The sequence below is a fragment of the Prionailurus bengalensis genome, chromosome B1 (genome assembly GCF_016509475.1).
Source record: "Prionailurus bengalensis isolate Pbe53 chromosome B1, Fcat_Pben_1.1_paternal_pri, whole genome shotgun sequence".
In the NCBI taxonomy this organism is placed as follows: Eukaryota; Metazoa; Chordata; class Mammalia; order Carnivora; family Felidae; genus Prionailurus; species Prionailurus bengalensis.
Genome location: NC_057344.1, coordinates 51,735,670 through 51,761,289, shown reverse-complemented (window position 1 = coordinate 51,761,289; position 25,620 = coordinate 51,735,670). Strand labels below are relative to the sequence as shown.

The 25,620-nt window shown below is 43.2% G+C and overlaps 1 protein-coding gene across 1 annotated transcript in view; it reads left to right on the top strand.

Annotated features, from left to right (window-relative positions):
* The first annotated feature begins 800 nt into the window (after nucleotides 1-800).
* The window catches only part of RP1L1 (RP1 like 1), a 50,643-nt gene continuing 25,823 nt past the window's right edge, over nucleotides 801-25,620 (top strand). Inside the window, exon 1 of the mRNA XM_043565093.1 lies at nucleotides 801-1,041. The gene's annotated coding sequence lies outside the window, so the exon portion shown is untranslated. The remainder of the gene's footprint in view (nucleotides 1,042-25,620) is intronic.

Genomic DNA, 25,620 nt, shown 5'->3' with positions numbered 1-25,620 from the left:
GCAGGTGACTCTTTAACCTCATTAAATTCCATTGAGGAAACCACCAAGTTTCAAGTTACATAGTTCATTCCTGCCTCTAAGCAACCCTGAACCTAAACATGAATTTTCTAAGAAAGAATAGTTTCCTGCTCTCAGAGAGAGAAAGAGAAGGAGGAAGGGAGGGAGGGAGGGAGGGAGGGAGAGAGAGAGAGAGAGAGAGAGAGAGAGGATTTGATAATTCCAGGCTTCAAAATTTCACCAGAAGTGTTGTCAATGTAAAGCCAAAATGATCACTTCAGTCTAAAATGAGTAAGTAGGGTCTTACAAGGGGGAAACTGGTTATTCAGCATTGGTACAGAAAACAGCTGATGGATATGTGTACTTGTCAGATTGTTCTTTTAGGACTTCATACACCGAATTCCTATGTCTTGCAATGACATCATATTTCCTTTTCTGATTTATTCAGGGAGATGGGAATCAGCTAACCATTTCTCCCCTGGTGTTTCTAGCTCAGTACTTGTGTTTCCATGGAGCACCCCCTGTCCACACAGCCTGCTCATGGCCTACCCAAGCAGCTGGAATCAGGTGGGAGCCCCTGGTGCTGGGAGGGCTTCCCTGAAAGCCCATGGGGGCTGTATTTAACAGTCTTGAAGAGTGAAACCTTGGGCAGAGGGTCAGGAACAATCTGTGTAACCCACTAAGCTAATTATTCTCTCTGCAGATGGTGTCCTCCACTAATCCTCTCTCAGTTTGTCATAATCCAGTTCTGTTCTGAGGAGAGCTGCTGGGTGTCTGGCTTTCATGTAAAAGGACTGTCTGCTTAAGCAGAGGAGGTAGGTCACCTGCTCTGTGGGGCTGGGGCTCTGGGCTCTTAAGCCAAGGAGAGCAGCCGCAAGGGCTGTCCAGAAGAAGGCCACTAGTCCTGTGGCTCCGGGAGGCTGAATCAGCTTCAGAGAGAGGGGCAAGCATCCACAGTGGTCTGGCTTTCCTCCACTGGCCACTTCCCTGGGGTCTCAGAGGGCTCAGAGGAGCCGGCCATGCTCTTTTGCTCTGCAGAGGATGGTGAGTCTTTTTGAGTCTCAGTAGGTCTGTGTCTCTTAGGGTCAGCCGCCCCAGGGGTAGACTATCTTGGCTCTGGGAAGTCACAGCCAAAAAGGAGGTGTTTCAGCCTGAGACTCTGGGAGGGACGTCTTGAGCAGGATGCATGTGGTGATGCAAGATTGGTTCTCTTCCCCCAGCTTGCTGGGCTGTTTGGTGGTAGGTCATGTTTAAACACGGTGCTGCTAAGATTCAGGTTCCTGCTCGTTAATTTACAGGATGTTAATATTATATAGCCTGTCTGGTTCTCCCACCTGCACCGAGGGGGTGGACAATGCAGTCACTGGAGCCAGAGAGGGAGAAATCCCTCCTGAGGAACCCCCTCAGTCTCTTAGGGTGGGGGGGAGGTGCCCCTCCACTCCTACAGGGTGAGGATGGCCCACGGCAGGGTGGTTCAGGGGCCATGTTTGCTTCTCAGAGGATCAAGACTTCAAGAGAAGGCTATAAAGAGCCAGGGCGAATATAGAGATTGGCAGGAAAAAGGGTCAGGAGTCCCTAGGAATTACATTATTGAATTTCCTCTACTGGCTTCAGGGTTAGCATCGTTGCACCCATTCCTACAGAAGAAAATGGGGCATGGAGATGTTAAATTATGGAAGCACCACTAAGTCAAACCCAGGTCTGCCTCAAACCTCTTTCCCCCTTGTTGCTCTTTTTAGTCATCCCTGGTTGAGGCAAATGCCATCCTCCTGTCCCAGGTTTAATGACAAAAAGACTGAGACTTGGGGTAACTGGGTGATTTGCAGAGGGCACACAGCCAGTGAGGGCAGACTCTCAGCCAAGTCCAGCATGACTGACACTAATTATCTCTGTGCTTCAGTTCTGCACCTTCCCATTGGGCTCCACCCTACTGCAGACTCATCCTGTACTTGGAGAAGGAGGTCCACTCCATAGTGATGGGCAAGGGGGCATGAGCCACTGCCTTCTGGCAGTGTAACCATGAAGGAGGCCCGGGAGGGCATCTGGTTCCTTCCCACAGCCCAGAAGTACACCTCAGACAGTGAGAATATCCTCTGCTCTGGGAAATTTCTAGAGAAGTATAACCTGCATTATTCTTTGTTTATGCTCTTAGATATGTAAACATCATCCAGAAATCCTCTTATTATGGTGGTCTCAGACAGGTCTGCTTTCCTTATCTAAGCTGGGGGAAATAGGAGAGCTCGTTGCCATTTTCAGCACCAACGTGCTTAAACGTATGTTTGTGTATATGTGTGTGGGTATGCATGTCTATATGTGCGTGTCTGTGTGTGTGCATGCCTGTAATGTGTGTGTATGTGACTGGGTGTTTGTGTGTTTGTGCATGTGTATGCACATAGGTTTGTGTGTGTGTGTGTGTGTGTGTGTGTGTATGCATGTGTGTGTGTGCTGATGCAGGGGACCTGGTTTTGCTGAGAGACCACCGGACTAGTGGTCACAACGCCTAGACCTGCTGACTGCATGATAGCCCTGCTCTCTGGGCTTTGGTGTTCTAGGTGGAAAGCTAGCAGGATGGAGTCAAGGAGCCAAATCTTCTTTCCAGTGCAATAGCCTATGCATGCAGTGTTCAGCAGCTTTCTCAGCTCCAAGTTAAATAACCCCAGTCCCCATAACCTTTCCCTGTAAAGCACATTTTCCAATCCTTTAATCATCTTGGTTATTTTCCTCTGAACTCCCTCCAAGATACCTATGTCATTGGATAAGTATGTCGTATAAATTAGTCGGTAAATCAATCTGTCAACAATATCTCTTGAGCAACCACCCTGTGGCTTGCAGGAGGTGCTGGGCTGATACAATCCAACCACACAGGAACAGAAAGATTTTTTTCACTGTTGCTCAGACCAAGGGTTCATTTGTCCAGCAGTGGCCTGAGGCATAGTAGACATGCTGGGAAGATATTGTTCCTTCCAATGCCATCATCTCCAGAAGCTCAGGGCTGTGCCTCAACAGCAGTATCTGAGAATGTTTTCAGTAAACACTTAAGGGCACCTGTTCTGTTCTGAGCCCTGTGCTAGGCAATTTGAGGGTTATAAAAATGAGCGTGATGCTCCCTGACCACCTGCACAGAGTACAGAGTAGGGTGGATTCAGAAGCAAAGAGGGGTAAGTGGGTCCTGAGGACCTAGCCAATCTCTCAGCTGCAGATAGGACATTGGTGCTCTATGTGGGCTTCTTTGAAAGCTTTTCTCCCAGATGCAGCATAATCAACAATAAAGCGAAATAGCCAAAATATTTCAGAGTTTGGAGGAAACCAGGCTTTTATCTGAACAATGATTTCATTCCTCATTAACTGGGTGAACCTTGGGCGAGTTAGTTAAGTTCCTGAGTCTCAGGTACTTTACGTGGCAGGGTGATAGCTACCAAGAGGGATTGTTTGAGATGAGACAACATCACATTTGTCAAATGTCTGGTGCATAGTAGGTGATTGATATTATAGTCTGCCTTCCCCTCACCAGCTCATTAAGGATCAGTTTCTGCAGTCTTCAGTTCCTTTGGTTGGATCTTGGCCATCCCACTAGTTGGGGTTTTAAGTTCTATGAGTTGATCATGTGATGTATACAGTATACAACAGTATCATCTTTGCTTATTGATCCTAAAATAATTTTCTTCAAGGTTGAAGGGAAATATTTTACTTATAGTATAGCATATGCTTCATGATTTTATAGCCTGAGATCAACTGTGATCTTAGCTTTTATCTTTATGGTTGGAGTCCATATTCTTTTTTCAGTTTAGCCTTGACTTTTTGTATTAGAAAGAACACTTAGCCCTTGACCAAGAGCTCTGGCTAACCTGAAGGATAACTTTGGACAGGTCACTGAAGAGACAGCTGTAGTACAAAGCAAACACTTCTCAAATATAAGTGTGCACCAAAATCATCTAGAGGTCTTTGTAAACAAACACAGATTGCTGAGCTCCATTCCAGAGTTTCTGATACAGTGAGTCTGGGTGGAACCTGATAATTTGCATTTCTAAGACATTCACTGGTGATGCTGACTCTGTGGGTCCAGGGCCTGCACTGTGAGAGTCACTGATGTAGGAAGAACAGCTTTGGACCTTAGCGGAGCTTGGCCAAGTTGACCCTTCTGAGCCCGTTTCTTTATTTACAAACCTCTACCTTACAGATTCGATTTAAAGGTAATAATTAGAGAAATTATGATGAACAAAGAACTGCATAAAGCTATAAAACACAATGTAACTATTAATAGTTTAATATTCTACATCAGCTTTAGCTTACTCACTTATAAAATGAAGATAATAATAGTAATTTTTATAATGATTAAGTGAGATGACCAATATAAAAGCAATTTATGAAATATAAAGAACTACGGAATTTGGTTCTTATAATTTCCCTAAGCCTCAGATTCCTCATCCATAATATGACAAGGTGCTCAGTAAGTTTATTTTATGTGCCAAGTCATGCGGTAGCTCATTATTCTACATGTGGATAATGCAGGTTTGTAGTTAATACCCTGCTGATGCTGCCTTGTGTCCTGTTGGATCCTTTGGTCAAAGCTCCATGTTGGGCCACTGTTGTGTTAGGATGCTTTTGGCTAAAAGAAACGGAATTCCCAGCTAAAAGTGTTTTTAGGTTAAGGATTTTGTTGCCCAGAGGCAGAGTGATTTCATGGTTGATTAATTCAATGGCTTGACCAAGTTAAGACTCTAGAATTCTTTTGGCTTTGTCCTCGTGGTCACATGGTGGCTGTAGAAGTGCCAAAACTCATATCCACAAACAACAATCAAAAGCATGAAGAGACGAATCCCTGACTTGTATTCTTTTTAATGTATAAAAAAAAACCTTTTTAGAAGCCTCTTATTGGCCAGGGTGATATCACATGTCCTTTGATAAGGGAAACAGAATTACATGATTAGTTTAGACTAGTCAAATATTCAACCTCTGTGGCTGGAAGAGATTCATGAAACATGTGGTCACCCAATCAGGCGTCTGTCAGCAAGTGAGAAAGTCAGCAAGTGTGAAAGAGGAGGTGACCAGCAATGTCCCTTTCCAATCAGAGTCATGTCCATAAGGCTTTACTTGCACACCTCCCCACAGCATTATGAGATTTTCCTGTACCTGGGGCACAGCTAGGAAGGCCCCTCACCAGAATATCAAAAAGAAGTTTAAACAGGTATTTGCCATCCTTCATAAGAGAAACGGAGCTCTCTGGGAGTCAGGGGAGCAATCCATCCCACTTTCCCACCAGGGAGGTTACTGATCTATAAGGACAGACTCAGTGGCCACAGAGTCTTTCCCAGGCAAAGTTCTTGACCCTGAGAATTCACAAATCAGCACTGCAGTGTTACTACAGTGTGTGGTGTTTCCTCCTGAATCTAGCATAGTGCCAGTACCTAGAGCATGTGCCTGACAGACACCTAAGGGCTTAAGAAAGATACTCTAACTGCCACAATTAAAGTAGTTTGGTCAGCAAGCAGGTTTGGGGAAAGTGAAGGCTTTCATAGTGGAATAGATTTTGCTAGCATTCTAAGACAGTCATGTCTGTGGAATTTTAAAATCTCATTCTTCTTCCTCTATAAGAGCTTTGTCAACCCATTGGAGTAGTGAATACAAGGGTTTTATGAGGGAAGGGAAGCCCCCCCCCCCAACAGGTTTCTGTTTTAAGGAACAGACTCCTATCTAGGCTCAGGGATGGCCAACAGCTCTGAAAGGAAACAAATCCTGGATGGGAGCGGTTGGCCACAGCCTTCACTGCCCTCGCTCCTTCTGACCATGGGGTGGATGCTCTTGCTCCTGAAGCTCCCCACTTAACCCTTAGTAAGTGACATAGGAAAGCTGTGAGGTTGAGATCCCCAGGGGTGTCTCTAGGGGAGATATGTGCAGAGTTGAGGAAGATAAACACTGAGAAGGTGGAAGATTGTGTCCAGTTCCCCTGTGTGTGTAATGTCTGTCCATGCTCAGCAAAAATGATTTCTCTAAATGAGATCCTACCTGGAGCTCTAGCACAAGAGTCAGATGGACCTTATTGCTTTTCGGCTTTGAGGGTCTCATTTTACTGGCAAAGACATGGAGGTCACTTCAAATAAGACAAAGAACCCAGGGCTTTGGACATCAGGGTCCATGCCCGTTACACCATTCTTTGTGATTTGTTTTAAAATTTTGGAGATGTGTATCAATCAGATCCATGCAGGAGCAGGATGGTGTGGCTACTAGATTTCAGAACTGTGGTTCTCAAATCTATTTGTTGTAAAACTGCCCAAGGCATTTAAAAAACATGGCTCCTCTAGGAGGAGGCCTGGAAGCCTACATTGAAAAGCAATTAATGACAAGGGTTGGTGAGGATGTGGAGAAACTGGAATTCTTGTGCACTGTTGGTGGGAATGCAAAATGGTGCAGCCACTATGGAAAACAGCATGGCGGTCGCTCAAAAAATTAAACATAATATCAACATACGATCCAGCAATTCCACCTCTGGGTACATACGCCAAATAATTGAAAGCAGAGTCTTGAACAGCTTTTTGTACACTCATGTTTAAAGCAGCAGCATCCACTATACCCAAAAGGTGGAAGCAACTCAAGTATCTATCAATAGATGAGTGCATAAAGAAAATGCGGTATACATATACATACAAGGATATTATGACACCTGCTACAACATGGATGAACTTGAGGATGTTGTGCTAAGTGAAATAAGCCACCCATAAAAAAGACAAATACTATATGAATTCACTTATATTAGATTCCTAGAGGAATCAAATTCACAGAAACAAAAAAGGTGGTTCTATCAGAAATGGTAGAGAGGAGGTTTCCAGGGGCTAGGGAAATGGGGAATGGGGAGTTAGTATTTAATGGGGACAGAATTTAGGTTTTGCAAGATGAAGAGATCTGTGAGTGGATGGTGGTGATGACCACTCAACAATATGAATATACTTTATACTTTATATAGTTTATGGAACTATACACTTAAAATGGTTAAGACAGTACCTTTTGTGTTATGTATACTTTACCACAATTGAAAAAAAAAAACTGATAGCAGCAACAACAATGAAAATATGCTCTCAGCTGCCACAGATTGGGTTCATTGGGAAGCAGAATCTGAGAGGCAGGTTAGGGTACTGAGGTTTATTGGGAGGTGCCCTTAGAGGGAATAAATAGGACTGGCAGAGGCAGAAGTGGGTTGCCATGGAGTCTTGGTGGAGACTCAACCAATTTTGCAGGAAGTTCTGAAAGTAGACAGCTCTTGACTGCTTCCTTGACTAGGGGCAAGATGACCAGGACTTTATGGCTGGGCTTGCACAGATGCATCATCGGAGGTACACTACGTTGCAAGAAATGTAGTCCAGGGCCAAGCTGCCTTCTGCTGAAGCAGTACCTAAGGGGGCTAACCACTGAGGGCTGTCATTTGAGAAGAATAGGTGCAAAGTGCCTAAGAGCATACATACCATAATAGGCTTCAACACCCATTTTAAAATTTTCATTGCAACCTTCCTAGCACTTTCTGAGGAAAGCATGTCTCCTTGTTTTGTATGTAAGGCATTGAGCAGTTAAGTCACTTGCCTAGCCACATAGCTGGTAAGTAGCTGAGCTGGTTTAGAACTCCAACTTCCTGTCTACGTCCAAGGCTCTGTCCACACCTGCCACCTGTAGATGCAGGTAACAGAGGCTCCACCTTGAGCCCTGGACATTAGAGGAGCTGGCCCTGGCCCATCTCCATTGACACTCCTTCCTAGGGCATGAGGAGTCCAGAGACACCAGGGGATGTGCCCCACCCGGAGTGCATACTGGGGACTCAGGATTCCTTGGAAATTTCTAGAGCCTGCATTGCCTCTTCTCTGGGTCCATGCTCCCAAGGCTCCTAGTAAGGTATGCAAAATCCTTACTAGGTTAATAAATGAAAGACAATATCTTAACACAGCACACACAGGTAAGATACTTAGCCATTCAGAAAACCAGTACTGGTGTCCATGCTTCTGGGTTCAAACCCCAGCTTCCCTCCACAGCTTCTGCCTGTCTCTATGTATTTAAATCTCTTTATGTATTTATGTATTTAAACTTCTCCATTTTCCCACCACAAAATGGAGATGATAGTGGTGGGTCCCACATGTTGTGTGGGGATCAGACTGTCAGGGAAAGTGTAACATAAACAGGTGCTAGTGTTATGAGATCCTCATTACAGCAGGCTCTCCCAGTGACATTGCTGAGTCTGATGCACCCTCTGCTTCTCCTGACCCAGCCTGGTTCTCTCCTGTCTCCAGATGAGGCTCTAAGCTCCGAGGTGCAGGATGTCTCCTGTCATGCTCTCTGGGGTGGCCTCAATGCCCAGCCTGGGGTGTAGTCCGTATCTACTGAATGACAGAATGAAGATGGGGCAGGGTGGCCAACAGGGTATTGAAGGAATCCAGGCTTTATGAGTGAGACAAAATGCAAGCTGGAAGGAGGAGAAAGCCCACATCAGCAGTTGCCTTTTGGGTTCACAGTATGGAATCTTGCACTGGTGACCAATAATGAATGTGTCCTCCACCTGGCCTGGTAGTGACATGGGAGTTGCACTCCCTCGAACAGTGGGAAACAGCCTGTGGGTTATGTTTCTGAGTACTTCCAGAGCCCATAGTTTTATAGTTGGGAACATGGAGACCCAGTCAGCAGAGGCTGAAGGCTCAAGGGCACATGACTGCTTCCCTTCCTGGAGGCTTTCTTTACTGGCAGGATGTGCCCATCCCAGAATGTGTTAGCAGTGATTCTCTAACCTGGCTGTGCTTCAGAATCACCTAGAATGATGGCTCATACCAATTCCCACCCTCAAAAGTTTGGATTCAGTTCTAGGAAGTGATGTTTGGAAAATCTGGGACTTCAACCCAAACCTCTGATGGTTTGGATGATTTGGTGTTGAAGACAGAGGTTTGGGAACCACTGGTTTGGAGAAGATCTTTACAGAAATTAATTTAAGATTTTATTTCTTCTATTTGTGTATTTCTTCATTCCCACAATAATTTAACACATTATAGAAATCCAAGAGATCCAGGGGTGCTTGGGTGGCTCAGTTGATTAAGTGTCTGACTTGGGCTCAGGTCATGATCTCCCAGTTTGTGGGTTTGAGCCCCGTGTCAGGCTCTGTGCTGACAGCTCAGAGCCTGAAGCCTGCTTCAGATTGTGTGTCTCCTTCTCTCTCTGTCCCTCCCTTGCTTGCACTCTCTTACTCTCTCTCTCCCTCTCTGCAAAATAAACAAACATTAAAAAAAATGAAAAAAAAAAAAAGAAATCCAAGAGATCCAATGTTAAAATAAATGGTCATTAATATAAAAATCAGTCAAATGGGTTGTTAGTGTTGTATAAGCTAAATAACTACTCAGCTGACTTTTTCATCTTTTATTAGCAATAACATGTATTTACTCAGAGTTGGAGAGAAGTGGTTCTCATTCCTGGCTATATGCTAGAGTCCCACAGGAACCACTAGAAAGTGCCAGTTTGGTAGAGATCTCTGAGGTCGTGTTCTAGGTAGATTATTACATGTAACCAGGTTTGAGAACTCCAGCTACGGCATTGCCAGAGCTCCCACTACTCACCAGCTTCATGGCATCCTCAGGGCAAGCCTACAAAACAGGAAGGGATTTTGTTTTTATTTTATTAATGAAAAAGGATGAATAGGCTGAGGCCCAGACTGGTGAATGAACCAGCCAGAAGCTAGAGAGGGAGAGGTGGTCTTTGTTTATAGATGCTATTAGCTCACCTTGACCCAGTCAACTCTTAGTTGTTACATTTTTCTGTTTAGTTGAGAGCAGGGGTGAATCAGACCTGTGTGACCTTGTGTGCCTTTCAAAGAGCAGAGGGTGGCACAGGGATGGTCTGCTATGGGCTGCTTTTCTTTGGAAGCTACAATTCAGGAGAGCCACTGGCTTTTTGTAGAGTCATAGACTTTCAGGATGGACAACGTCTTTAAGGGCCAACTTGTCCAGCCTCCTCATTTTTTGGAGAAGAAATCAGAAGTCCAGAGATATGGTGTGAAATCTCTGATTCCTCATTATCCCAGTGAGACAGCATCTCAGTCACCTGGTCCAAGTCCTGAGCAGTCCAGTTTCCTAGACCTTGAATAGACCTTGGGTCTTCTTGGAGAAGAAGGTCAAGGAGCAGAGCATAAGCTTTCCCAGAGGGCAGAATTGGGCTGGATGTTCTCAGGACCCCACATGACCTTCTCACATCCCAAACTTATCCCTGGCAACATGCCCCCTTGTTGACAGATCCTGGAAGTTTCTGCTACCCTTTCTGATCATCTCCCAATCTCCTCCCACCCACCCTTGGCCACATTTGCCAGAATGACAGACTCTATAGAGTTTTATTGCTCTGGTTTTGAAAATCAGTTTCTTGTAACATACCAGTTGCTTCCATTCTCTGAATTTCCATGACTCCATCAACATGTTTCGGGAGCTGGGTGCTTTGTCACCTACCACCACTTGCCCAGGTGAGAAGTAGCCAGCAAGCCCCCAGGTGAGAAAGGAGTGTTTTTCCAGCACTCACATTAGGTTCTTGGCTGAACCAGGATCTTCTCTTTCCTTATGCAGGGATTACTGGATCACATTCCAGCTTTTTCCAGACTCTTTGTTACCTTATTACCTGGCAAAAGAGACAGATGGAAAGACACTCTTCCCCTCTGCCCAATACACTAATCTAAATGCTTTCCCTTCCTGAGAAGCCAAGAATGTGTCTCTCATCACTGATCCTCGGGTCTTTGGGGAGCCCATAGTAGACTACCCATCATCCCATGGCAGAAGCCAGATTAGGAACCATCAGAAGAGTGGAAGAACTAACATCCAGCACCTACAGGGTGCCAGGCATTTTCAAACTTATGCTTTCATGTAGAACTTGGGGTAATTTTTTTTTCAGACGAGGAAACTGGGGCTTGGGCTACTAGTTAATTTAGCCAAAATTACATAAATAACTAGTAGGTGGGGAAAAGAACCAAAATTTAACTGCACCCATGTAACCATAAGCTTCACTGTGTCTTGCTTGAAGCTCTGCATTAAAAAAGAGAGAGAAATAGAATGTCTGTGACATTCCTCTTCAAAAATATTTTTGCAATTTTTAAAAGTTGATCATGGTTTGGGTAGAGTAGATGTTCTCCTGCTTGTGCTTCCTTAGAGCACCCTGCATTCTTCTTATCTTTCCCTTAAGTTACTAAGCATTTAATTTAGGGGACCCTGGGCACATAGACAATTCTTTTATAACCAAAATATACTTGAGCTGCCTGTTGGCATTTTGCAGCATACTGGTAGAATCAGAGAAACTCATTCTGATATTAAAAAAATTTTTTTTCCAAAGCCAATTATTTACTAAAACCTCCCTAAGAAGCCCCATGGGGTCATTTCATAGCAAAATATCCAACAGATCTTCACCTATCTTCCCCTCCCTCCTGATTTTTTCTAGTTTTCCCTCCAAATTTTTTCCCTCTTGATTTTAGCCAGTACTACTCTCCATTTTTCTCTTACCTTTAACTACCCAATTATTTTTGTTTTTCTTAAGTTTCTTGAGAGTTTTCTAACATAAATGAATCAAAGCCATCTCTGGTTTTTCAATTCTGCAGACTTCCTCTTGCTCCTTAAGCACAACTAAGCCCCAAGCCAAGTCACCATTCCTCTGTGTGGGGACGGGAATGTTTGGGACTGGACAGGGGGAGGTGAGGCATTGAGAGATGTGGTAAATTGTATGGTGCACTAAGTAAGATTACATGTGACTGCAGGTATGCTCACTTCGGTAGCACATATATATTTGACTGCAAATGATGGAAAATCAAGTTTCAGTGGCTTAATTGAAAAACTCAGAGGCAGTCCAGGGCTGGTATGGTAGTTCTGTGGCCATTGGCATGTAGGCTCCTTCTATCTCTTATCTTTAGTATTAGATTCCACCACGATGACAAAATGGTGCCTGTAGTCATTGTGTACATGTTCCAGGCATCTGGAAGGAGAAGGGAGTGAGGGGGAAAATGTTTTAGCACCCTTGAGAGAGGTTTCCTAGAAACTCCTCCAAATGACTTCTGCATAAAACTCATTGGTCATCCTGGGGTGCCTGGGTGGCTCAGTCAGTTAAGCTTCTGACTGGCTCAGGTCATGATCTCATGAGCCCCATGCTGGGCTCTGTGCTGACAGCTCAGAGCCTGGAGCCTGCTTCAAATTCTGTGTTTCCCTCTCTCTGACCCTCCCCTGTTCACATTCTTTCTCTCTCAAAAATAAATAAACATTAAAAAAAAACCTCATTGGTTATCCCCACCTGAAAAAAGAATTTAGGAAATGTCATTTTATTAATTAGATATATTGCAGCCTCCAATATTTAGGATTTTGTGAGTAAGAAGAAAGGGAGGTGGGTATTAACAGTCTTTGCCACACATGGTAAAAATTTTGATCACTCTCCCTCTTGGGACTTTTAAAAACTCTTCAAAATATTAAGTCTTTTATTTTGAGGTAATTGTAGTTTTATATGCAGGTGTAAGAAATAATACAGAGAGATCTATAGTCTTTACTCAATTTTCCCCAATGGTAGCATCTCATCAGACTATAGTACAATATCACAGCCAAGATATTGACATTGATATAGTCAAGATATAGACATAACCTGCGCCACAAAGAATCTTCATTTTGCCTTTTTATAGCCACACCCACTTCCCTTCTTAACTCTGGCAACCATTCCTCTGTTCTCCATTTCTATAATTTTGCCATTTCAAGAAAGGAAGATGAATGGAGTCAGAATATGCAACATTTTGCCTCACAATTTGTGGTGTGCATCAATAATGGTTTGTTCCCTTTTCATTGCTTGAGTAGTATTCTGTGGGATAGATGTACCACAAGTCTGTTTAAGCATTCATTCATTGAAGGACACCTGAGTTGTTTCCAGCCTCTGGCTATTACAAATAAAGCTGCTATGAACACTCATGTAAAGGCTTTTGCGTGAACCTATGTTTTCATTTCCCTGGAATAAATGCCCAAGAGTGCAATTCCCGGGTCTTATGGTAGCTGCTTGTTTAGTTTTATAAGTAGCTGCCAAACTTTTCCAAAGTGGCTGCAATATTTTACATTCCCATCAGCAATGTGGGCATATAAAATTTTAGTCATTCTGATAGGTAGGTAAAGATTTCTCATGGCTAATGGTGTTGAACGTCTTTTCACATGCTCATTTGCAATACATATTTCCTCTTTGGTGAAGTATCTGCTCATGTCTTTTACCCAATTCCTAATCAGATTCTTTGTTCCCTTATGAGTCTTGAGGTTTCTTTATATATTCTAGATAACAGTTCTTTGTTGGACATGTAGTTTGCAAGTATTTTCTCCCATTCTGTAGTTTTTCTTTTCATCTACTTAATGAGGTCTTTTGCAGAACTGAAGTTTTAGATTTTGATAAAGTTAAATTTAATCAATTTTTCTTTTTCTGGATCATGTGTTTGAGTCTAAGAACTTTTACCTAGATCCTAAAGATTTCCTTCTATTTTTTCTAAAAGCTTTATTATTTTATATTTTACATTAAAGTCTGTGATTTTGAGTTAATTTTTGTATAAGACATGAGGGTTAGGTTGAGATTAATTTCCTTCCTTCCTTCCTTCCTTCCTTCCTTCCTTCCTTCCTTCCTTTAGAATGCCCAATTGCTCTGGGACTGTTTACTGAAAAAACTATTCTTTCTCATTTTGCATTTTTGTCAAAAACTAGTTGGAGATCTTTGTGTGGGTCTATTTGAGAGTTCTCTATTCTATTCCGTTCATCTATGTGTCTATCCCTCCACCAATAACTTTTGGGGCTTTTAAAATAAAATTAATTTTTTTCCACTAAAAATAATGTATTACATGATAGAATATTGAAAATATACAAAGCCAGTTTTTTTTAATTACCTGTAGGTACCATCACCTAAGAAAAATTAGAAAAATTTGGAGTACTTTCTTTCCATGTAATTTAAAAATATTTTTATTTGTTCTCCTTTTTATATCATGCATTAGTGTGGATAGGCTAGGTTAGGCTGCATTGACAAATAACTCCCAAATCTCAGTGGCTTAGTCCAATGGAGGTTTATTTCTCACCTACACAGGCAACCCTCTGGGGCTATTGTCATTTAAGTGGTGACTAAGGGGTCCAAGCTGTTTTAATTGGCTCTACTGTTCCAACTTGAGGCCTCCATATCTGTTCACATTTCATTGGAAAGAGCTGGTCACATAGGCCATCTGACTGCAAAGGACAAAGTGTGGTCATATACTCAGGAAGGAGGAATATGACATAGGATTTGTTGAGCCATGGCATTGCATCTGCTCCATATCATATGAAAAATGTTGTATTTTATTTTATAGTTAATATTGCAACAGTCTTTTTCTTGTCTCTTATAAATTCTTTTAAAAAATTTTAGTGATTTAGAGCATAGAAAAAAATCTTGGCGTTACACAGAAGTAAAACTTTTGTTACTTGGAAAGTTGACTTATGCAAAATGGCTCATTTTCCAACTATTTGAGGTATATGAGACTTCACTGTTAAAAGAGTACCATTTCTGAAGTGAAAGGAACAGGGTTGAGCAGTTCAAATCATGCAGCTTTCCTGGGCCAGCCTGTCTCCAAAATCTTACTCCAAAATCTTCCAGTTTCCGTAGTTTCTTTCCTATGATTGGTGTCATTCCAAGGGAGCTTTATTTTTTGTTTTGTTTTTAAGTAGATTAAAGTAGAATCAAAAGACAAACAACAACAACCAACACTGACTATTCAGGATTTAGAACCCTGTAATAAATATATGCCATACAACGTTCTACCAACACCATCCTTTAAAAAGAGGGAAATGCCACAGGGATTTTTTTTTTTTTTTTGCCCATGCTGTTCCTTCTACTTGAAATGCTGTTCATCTATCTTTACCAAATTAACTGTCATTCATCTTTTAATACTTTTAAAAGTTTATTTATTTATTTTGAGGGAGGCGGGGGCAGGAGAGAGAGAGAGGAAGAATCCCAAGCAGGCTCTGCAATGTCAGCACAGAGCCTGATGTGGGGCTCTATCTCACAAACTGTGAGATCATGACCTGACCCGAAATCAAGAATCGGACACTTAACCGACTAAGCCACCCAGGCATCCCCTTAAAAAAAAAAAAAAATATATATATATATATATATATGTATACACACACATATATATGTATGTATACACACATATATGTATGTATATGTGTGTGTATATATACATACATATATACATATGTATATGTGTGTGTATACATACATATATATATATATATATATACTAAGTTTATTTTCATTCATTTCTTAGATTTGATTTGTTATGGGGTGGATACCTTGATGCCTTGGTAGTCTAAGTACAGTTTGGCCACGTTTTCTCTACTGTCATGAAACTGAAAGGCTCATAATAAGATGCTCAAATAGCATGGTTTGTTAAATAAATTGAAAACATCATCAGGAAACAAAGAGAAACAGGTAGGTCAGGTTGACACACTTAGAATTGTATTACCTGAATCATGGATAATACAATGTCTATATGTCCTGTTTCTCTTTCTCTCCTGCTGCTGATGGGGTTACAAGGAGAAGAACTGAGGGTGAGTGAAGGGCCTTCAGCAGAGCTAATGTGTTGCTTGCTCTGTCAGAAAGCAGCAGCAAGAACACCTGGCCCCAACTGCCCTGCTGGAGCTCCTCCATTAATCTGTTGAGTAGATAATGGGTTTAATCTGTGTCCTTCTGTCTGGTGATCGCATTTATTTGCCTCAGCTCTAATCTCAATAATTCCCACTCTCAAATGATTTGAGTAGAAACTTTTATCTAATATTTTGAAAAAAAAATCAAGGGAAGGAATTATTTCATTTCTTCCTTCAATTTTTTATTTCTGTGTGAAACTGTCTTAAATTTCTGCTTAAGTTGCAGCATCCACGGGAAGTTCCTATCTCAACGCTTCTGTTTAAACTTTTATCATGAAGATGAACCAAACTGTTTTACTATTTGGTTAGACTTCAGTGAGAGTCACTAATGCCTACAAATAAGTGTAAATTTGTTTGAATGTGTGTTTAATTTGAATAGGTAAACTTAGCCAGTATTTTTGTGTTCACATGTGTAATTGACATAAGCCGTACCTGAAACTAATGAAATATTACAAAGCAGGTGTTGTCCAATTGTTCTTTCCTGTTGTGGACTTAGGGGATATTATTCCCCAGGTCTGTGTCTGCTCTGGCCTCTGGTCACCAGCTCCAGGAGTGGGTGCCATTGCCTGCTCTTGCTGGAGAGGGGACCTGGCCCTGGGGCTGCAGACAGGAGGGTGGAGCCATCCTAAGAATTCGTTCCTTATCAGGAGGATACAGAGTCCTGAAAATCCCCCCACCCCCAGAGTTTGTATTTCCTTTTGGATCTCTGAGCATCTTTTGATCTTGAAACGAACCCATTTTTCCTCTCTCTCTTCCTATTTCCCCCCGTCTCTTTGCCCTCCTGTCTCAACCAACTTAGGGAAATAAGTGCCTATATGGGAGATAAGTTACCACAAATAACATCTACATTAACTCTTTCTTCGCAGGAAAGCTCAACTGAGCGCATTATCTAGAGCATCTAGTATATTCTTAAGTGGGTCAACTGACTAAGGGGGAGTTCTTTGGACTATATTTTTTACCGATATATTTATTCTTCTATTTAATACCAAAAAGACCCAGAAAAGTCTTCTGGTTCCTGCATAACATCACACACAGTAAATTTATCACCTCATTGAATCTATCACCTAACTAGTTTGATTTCAATATAGTAGATGAATACGGAAGGAAATACTGTGCTCTCCTCGGACTGTGAAAGGGGGCACAGTAACTCACCAGATGCTGTGATGAGCCCAGATGGTTGGGGAATGTGAACTGATGCCTTTAACTGTGTGAGCATTCAGTTTGAGTCCAGACTCAAACTGTTTCTCCTTACCTGCTCCTTGGACCCTAAGCAGATCCCTCTCCTCTCCGGGCCCCTGATCTTTCACTCTAAATGCTTTCCAAGGATAACTGAGAGTGGGTGAAAGTGCTTTGTATGCCACAAAGAGCCTCCCTTAACAGGAACCTTTTGTCATGGCCCAAGGTCCTCAGGCTTGGAGCTGTTTCATGGGAGCTGTGTGGACAGGCTGAGCCTTGCCCTGGACACTCCCACTCTGTCTGGGCGGCAGTCAACTTCCCAAAGGGCATCTATGCCCAGGCAGCCTGAGTGACAGCGAGGATGGGTTAGTTTTGACCTGCTGCGGACATCAGGTCCAGCTCTGAATTACCTAATCCCAGCTAAAAGCATTTCTGATTGCTTGACCGCTGACCTCCTGCAGCTGGATTATCAGATGTGGCTTTGGGGAATAGGCTTGTTTATAATGCCAGAGACAAAAGGAGGAAACCCAGAGCAGTTAAAACAACAGTCCTTCCTGTTGCCTCAGTGCCTGTCATCCAAGGAGGTCATTATGAAGCAGGCTCCTTGGGGCTGGTGGGGCCCTGAGATGCAGTTCGAGGGGGAAGGGGAAGAAGAGAGGCTTTGACTTTGCAGGGCAGGTGTTGATGTCTCCATATTACATAGGAGCAGTGACCAGGCTCAGATAGGTTAATTCATTAGTCCAAATTCAAGGCTTTACAGCTTCTAAAGAGTAGCACTGGGACTTTGAGGGGTTCTGGTTGACTGCAAACCTGCTTCTCTTCCCTTTGCCTCATGTTGCCATCTTCATACTGATAGACGTAACCTACCCCAAATGCCCCCAGTGCCCCTCTTCAAGGCCCTGACACAAGGCATCCTAGAGTTCTTGTTACAGACTCAGAAAGGGTGAGAACTGGAAGGACCCAAAAGCATCACTTAGTCCAAATAACCCATTTTACAGATGAGAAAACTGAGGCCCAGAGAGATGAAGCAACTCCTCCATGCCCACATAGCACTTAACACTGCCTGGCAGAGGACAGGTCATCCATAGGGAGTTGTTGATTAAATGATGGAATTAGTGGCAGATCAGGACATGAGCCCAAGCCCCATCCCCATCTGGTTCTCAGTCTGTGCTGGCCTCTTCAAATGGACCTTTGTCCACAGGTCAATGCAGTGGCCTAACCTGGGGGGACTTCTGCTACCTCCAAGCATTCCATCCATTGGCCTCCAGCTGTTCCTGACTCTCCACTCACTATTCATGCTTTTTAAGTAACTAATATTTATTTTGAAGTAGTTCCAAACCTACTGAAAAGTTGCAGGAACAGTACAAAAAATTCCCAGATCCTCCATGATCCCTGTAGGCACCCAGTCACCCTTACCAACTACTCCCTTAACCAATAGCTCTGTGCCAGGAGGGGAAGGGAAGAGAAGAGCAGAGGAAATGGGAAGCTTTTAGTGTTGCTTATTTTATTTTATTATTGTATTTTTTCATTTATTTCAATACAAGTTAGTTAACATACAATGTAATATTGGTTTCAGGAGTAGAACCCAGTGATTTATCACTTACATATAACATCCAGTGTTCATTACAAGCGCCCTCCTTAATGCCCATCACCCATTTAGCCCATCCTCCCACCCCCCTCTCCTCCAGCAACTCTCAGTTTGTTCTCTGTATTTAAGAGTCTCTTGTTGTTTGTATCCCTCTCTGATTTTATCTAATTTTTCCTTCCCTTCCCCTATGTTCATCTTGGACATCTTAGTGTGTAAATCAAAGGGTTTTCCTTTACCCAGTGAGAACATTGAAGAACCCTGTCCCAAAAGGTTACCTAGTCTTCTTTCTTGACAACACCAAGGATTTCATAGATATTCAATAGGTATTTGCAGAACAAAGGAATGAATTGGTCTCATAGAATAACATGAGTTTTATTAATTATGTTCCCTAGGACATCCAAGAGAAAACAGAAAGTACATGAGGCATTGGGTATCTGGGGGTGGTTTGGGAGTAACAAGGCATGGTAGGGTGAACAAAACCCAGAGATTAACATGAGAGTATTCTGGGTGCCTAGAAGGGGCTCCTCTTGGAGGAGATAATAATCATGGGCTACTATGGATCAAGGGTCACTTGGAAAGCACATGGGCTTTTATCCCCTCACCAACTTGTACCCAGTGAAGTAAACTGACTTCCTCAAGGCTGAATATTGGTCCATAGCAGAATTAGGATGAAGAATCAGTCTACTGACTCCCAAGCCTTTGCTTGTCTCCCTCCATTCCACAGTTCAACTGTTCTGTGCATTTATTATTATTAGCTCATGTTAATGTAACCAAGAGAAGACAAAAAGCTCACAATCTACATATTTTTACTTATGCGTGGCAGAAAAAGTGACTAAGAAGACTCAACAGTACCTAAGGCTTGGGTGGATGTAATCCTGAGGGATGTAGGGCCCCTAATTCTGGGTGGTGAGGGTCCCAAGGAAACTGGAGAGGCCATGCCTATTGGTGTCCCTTAAGGAAGAGGAATCCTACTTGGGGGTTAGTGAGTTCACAGGTGAAAGAGACATAATGCTTGGAGGTAGATTTGCTCTGCCAATAGATGGGGTGGGGCCCCCTGGCCAGGTGGGTCCTATGTAGGGACTTCAGTGACATTGATAGTAGTAGCAAATGTAGCAGCCACCACTGTGTCTATAGACTCAGTTCCTGTTGGGATGTCCCTCAATTATTTGGATGACCTCCTAGTTAAGCAAGAGCCCAGGGACTTGGTACTCTTCTGCCAGCTTCCCTGCTAAACCCAGAGCTGCCTTCAGCTCCAGCAAGCAGTACCTTCAGTTCCAGCAAGCAGTACCTGAGCAATGCCGGTAATTTTGAGGATAGAACTGAACAGTCATGGAAACCAAGTTCTCCCCAGACCCACTACCTTGCATCTATGCTTTGACTATTCTGCTTTCTTTGATTTGATCTTCCTCAACTCATTGCAATCACAAAGGATCAGTGCACATGCTTGTAGAAATCTTGAAGTTGCCAGTGAAGATGAGGTTGTACAGTAGGGTGCATCTTGTCCTGTGGTCTATGTGCTGAGAATCTTGCTGCTTTTGCCCACCATGGTGGTTTCTCTTTCTTGGATACTGGAAGAGCATGCATTCTGAACTATTTGCACAAGAGTGAGTGACTAAGGTGTTAGACAGGAGCCAAAGATACTTTCTTACCTCTGTAGGTGCTCTGTGGCATGAGTATTCCACTCCATTTCATGCCCCTATCATCTCTCTTTCTGCTCAGACAACTGTGGTATGGTCTGTCCCGATCCCCTGAGCCCTGTCTTCTCTACCTCCGGGCCCTGAGGCTTCCTCAGGCCTGATTAGGAGGCAGGGTGAGTTTGGGAGCCTTGTTAGGCCTTTAGCCACCCTTATTTACAGTAAGAGGGCAGGGTTTCTAGAGTCATGAAGATTGGATTCCCTTTACATCTGTCAGTTTTCTCATTTGAAAAAAAGTAGGGAGTATAAAAAGTAATATTAGTTCTTGCATTCCTCATGATACAATGTGAAGATTATATACAATACTATGAAAATGTTTTGTAAACAGTGACCCATCATGAACTAGTGGTTACTGAAGTTCATATGAAATCTATGTGGGTCTAGAGAACATTTTGGAGTAACTTGGGTCACAATCTGGAGATTTGAAGCCCCTCCAGTGCTCTAGGTGATACCAAATTCAAGAAGGTTAAAAAAGATGACTGTTTGTTTCTCTTCCAGGACTGTAGACTCCTCTGGGCAGGATTATGACTCCCCAGTGACTCTCTGGAGCCTGGCACATAGGAGGGTTGTGGAGAGGGTTTTTGGAGCAAAAATGTACTAAGGTCTCAGACATGTTACCAGTGCCCCTGTCCAGGATTTCCTTTGGCTGGAAGCAGATGTTATTTGGGGTATTTGGTTAGTTAAATCTCTGTCTGCCCCTCCAGATCCATTCTTAGACATTTGACCTATAAGGATTGCCTCATAGACCCCTGCACCCTCTGTCTTCTGGTTGGGCTTGGCCAATGGCAGGCACCAGCAGCAGATCAGAGGGTGAGAAGAGAGAGGTTGGGCTATTTGTTTTCCCATCCCCTGCCAGGCCTATAGCTTTGGCAACATCTGCATTTTTTTACTCAAGGCCAATGGGTGGTTGCTCTGTAGATTCACCTCTTACTGACCCAGCAATGCTTTTTCCCCATCACCCCTCAGGCACAGGGGCAATAATGACTTCCCATTGTTGTCATCTTACAGGCACATCACAGTCCCTTGTTGGACCCTCTACCCATGTTTCTTCTCTCAACTCTTTCAGTCAACCCTTTGACTGTGCTCTGTGTTTCCCAACCCTGACTGACGAAGGTGGGTACCATCAGATGCTGACCCTCTTTCTCAAAGTGATTCCTGGGGTTCAGTGGTTCCAGGCCCTGAGCTTTGGTGGGGGGCCAGCCCAGCATAACAGATAAGCAAGAGAAATGGCTGGGGTGCCACTCATTATACATCAGTCTTAGCCCAAGGGGGAGTGATTATAAACTTTTATTTATTTTAACTCTGAGTATTGGCTGAGCAGTCTCAAAGAGTAGGTCACAACTGGCTCCAAATAGTGTCAGAACATCAAAGGGTCCTCAAATGCTTTTAAATCCTAACATCGACCTCATTGACTATGTATCAGGTCAGCCTCAGATTGAGAATCGTATGACCATTCTGTCCAATGAATGTTCACCTATTTACAGTAGTGCCCCCTTATTCACAAGGGATATGTTCTAAGACTCCCAGTGGATGCCTTAAACCATGGATGGTACCAAACCTTATATATACTGTTTTTTCCTATACATTCATACATTTGATAAAGTTTAATTTATAAATTAGGCACAATAAGAGATTAACAACAATAACTACTAATAAAATGGAACAATTATAACAATATACTATAATAAAAGTTATGTAAATGTGGTCTCTTTCTCTCTGTCTCTCATAATATGTTATTGTCCTGTACTCACCCATCTTCTTGTGATGATGTGAGATGATAAGATGGCTACACGATGAGGTGAAGTGAGATGACTAATGCAGGCAATGTGTTAGGCTACTATTGACTTTCTGACAATAATAGGTCAGAAGAAGGATCACCTATTTTTGGATGGTTGCTGATAGAAACCATGGTAAGGAGCAGGGACAATTGTACTCATTTAGGCATTCAGCAAACATTTCCTGAGCACCTTCAATGTGCTATGCACTGGGGACCCCAAAATAAGTAACCTAGCTCCCACCCTGTCTCCTAGTGTAGTAGGAGAAATAAGCTGCATGCATACACGTCAATGATACAGTCAGCATGAAAATGAGGGGGAAGAGATAAAGCACTGCAAGAGCTCAGGGAAGAGAGAGGAAATCGGGATAAGATAGATCATAACCTCCTCTGGATCTGGGGTGGAGATAACCCCATAAATCAATACATTGGATTGTATAGCCAAGAGATGATTGTTTACCAACAAGCTAAGCCAAAACAGAGACCTACCAAGTGCCATGGGCTTCACAACCATCATCTCAAAACTCTTGGTAAACACGATTATCTTCACTGTGCAGGGAAGGAAACAGCTATGAGGGTTGGATGGCTGCCCAGGAGGTTCTAGACTCAAGGTTTGCATCTGCACAGTCTCTTCTACATCCACACATCACAGAACAACTGCTCCTATCCATTTCCCAGAGAAGAAATGAAGGTTCTGTCTGCATCTGCATCTGATGATGGGTTGTAGAGTGGAGTGCTAGCCAGTTGTCACTGAACCTAAGTAGCAAAGACAGGGATTGCCTGTTGTTCTTGCACACTGGGGTTGCCCCATGTTGTTTTACAGTATTTGTTAGGACCAGTGTGTGATGGTTAACTTACATGTCACTTTGACTGGGGTAAGAGGTGTCCAGATAGCTAGCAAAATATGATTTCTGGGTATGTCTGTGAGGGTATTTCTAGAAGAGATTAGCATTTGAATCAGTAAACTGAATAAAGAAGACCTTCACAAACACGAGTAGGCATCATCTAATCCATGGAGGATCCAAATAGGACCAAAAGGCAAAGGAAGGGAGAATTTGCTCTCTAGTTGATCAATTGATCTAAGACGTCCATCTTCTCTTGTCCTCAGACATCAGCATGCTTGGTTCTTGGGCCTTCAGACTCTACTGGGACTGACACCATCAGTTCCCCCTGGGTGTCAGGCCTTTGGACTCAGATTGAATGATACCTCTGGCTCTTCTGGGCCTCAGGCTTGCAGATGGTGGACAGTGGGACCCCTCAGCCTCTGAAGTCTCATGCACCAGTCCCTCAAGATAAATCTTTATGTATCTCTCTCCATATGTTCTGTTGGTTCCGTTTCCCTGGAGGACCCTGACTACTACACAATGATAGGATTGTGGGAAGAGAAACCGCTTGGCCTATGCCAATCTCTATGCCCTCTCCTTGGGCCAGGTCTGTCCCCTGTCTTTGCTCCCTTTTCTTCCTCAGTAGGATCCGTCCTCTGGTGGCCTCTTGAAGGCTCCTCCCCCACCACTCCCACCATGTGAAGCATGATGACAAAATGACAAAAACATTCTCAAGGAAATGAGCAGTCCTGCTCACAGAGGCCACAGTAAGTGTCTGAGAAAGCAGGATTTGGAGTTATTCATTCAACTTCCATGGACTGATTCCAAATCTGCTCTGTGCTGGTTTCCCCCTTCCTGTTTTTGAATCCAGACACTTGCAGTCACAGTGTCTTCCCCACGGTGCAGTATTTATGGGCTTGTGGCCCTTGGTTTTCACTTCATCAAGAATGGGCTGCTTCTCTTCTGCCTGCAACCAACCCTCATCAATGGGCTGAGGCAGCCCTGAGGGAGAGATGTGGTGTTGGCAGTTTGAAGGCTGACAAAGCCTTGCCTCTGTCATTTGTGACCCAGAGGCCAAGGGACAAACAAACCCTGGAACTGTGCCTGGCCTTGGATTTCTCCTTTGTTCAGTGGGGCTTCCCACCCTCTCCCTTATAGGTTATGGTAGGAACAGTGAGGTCATACATACAACTATTATTGTATATATATGTATATATTTAAATATATTTATGTATGCATTTAAACGTATATGCCTATATATAAAATCACTTTGTAAACTGGAAAGAGCTTTATACATGTTGCCTTAAAGCATTCTTTTCTTCTTTTACTTTTATGTTTATAAAGGTGTTTATGTCAGTATTGTCTGTAGTAATCACAGTAAGAAATGTCTACCCGTAGGGTAGTGGCTAAATATATTTGGTAAGTTTATTCAATGGGGTATCACAAAACATTTGTTAACATTAAACTTGATTTTTATTGAAGTATAGCGTACATACAAAAAAAAGTATATGAATCAGGAATTATTAGCCAGCTATACTTACTGAATTATCACTGAGCAAACCAATGTAACCACTGCCAGCTCAAGAATCAGAAATTACCAGAGTTCCAGAGCCATTGTCCTCAAATGTGCTACCAATCTTCAATCCCTGGATCCCCTCCCCCATACATAGAACCACTGTCCTCTAACAGTACAGCCATTAAGTCTATTCTGAACTATATAAAAGATTACTGTATGATTTATTGTGTACAGTTAAGGGTTCTTTAGGTTTTGTGAACTCTTGCTGAGCTGTGCTTGTATATTCATTATGTACAGTGCCCCTTGCCCATTTTGTGGTGTGTGTGTGTGTGTGTGTGTGTGTGTGTATGTAGGTCCTGTTGCCATGACAATATCCTCACCACAGGCCCTCCAATTCATCCTGCTGGTTCATCTTGGGTGATCATCATGCCCCTACTCAGAAGTCCCCCATGGCTCCTGCCTGTGCAGCTGCTTTATATACAACACTTCCTCCCCCAAATAAGGGCGAGTAATGTCACCAAGCAATGTCACCACTCTGGAGAGTCAGGCTCACTCCTTCAAACAAGGCCCCACCCACAAAGTTGCTGTGGGGCTCACCCTGCTCTGTCAGTGCACATCTTTCCACTCCCCCAAAGGGCCACTGGAAAGTCTTGGTCCAACTCTCTGCCACCCAAGCGCCCCTCTTCCTGGTTTTTCACTCTTTATGTCCCCATTGTACTTAGAGATGCTTTGGAGATTTTTTTTAACAGTGATTTTCTGCCAGATGCAGTTCCAGAGTTTGGTTGTCCCTGTGAATTTCTGTTGTGCCTAGACTTAACATCACTTGGGTTGGTCTGCAATTGCCATACACTATTTTCCAGGTGTTACTTTAGCTTAGTGGTTTTCAACACTGGCTGAGAATCACTTGGGGAGTTTTTTTGTTGTTGTTCCCCAAAGAAATTGAACACCATTTTTAAATTCTAAAAAATTGTTTGGATCTCAGGCCAAACCAAAGACTCTGGATATCTGAAGGTGCAGTCTGGGCATCAGTACTTTCAAAAGCTCTCTAGGGGTTATGGGCTGATGGGCTGAATCGTGTGCCCCCCCATTCTTATGTTGAATCCTAACCCCAGTACCTCAGAATATGATTATAGATAAGGTCTTCTAAGAGGTAATGAAGTTCAGTGAAGACATATAGGTGGGCCCTAATCCAATATGACTGGCAAAGAGGAGGACATTAGGACACAGATGCATATAGGGGGGACACCATGTGGGGACACAGGGAGAAGGTGGCCACCTTCAAGCCAAGGGGAGAGGCCTCAGGAGAAACCACCTCTGCCAACCACTTGGATCTTAGACTTCAGAACTGTGAGAATGTAAGTTTCTGTACTTGGAGATGCCCAATCTGTG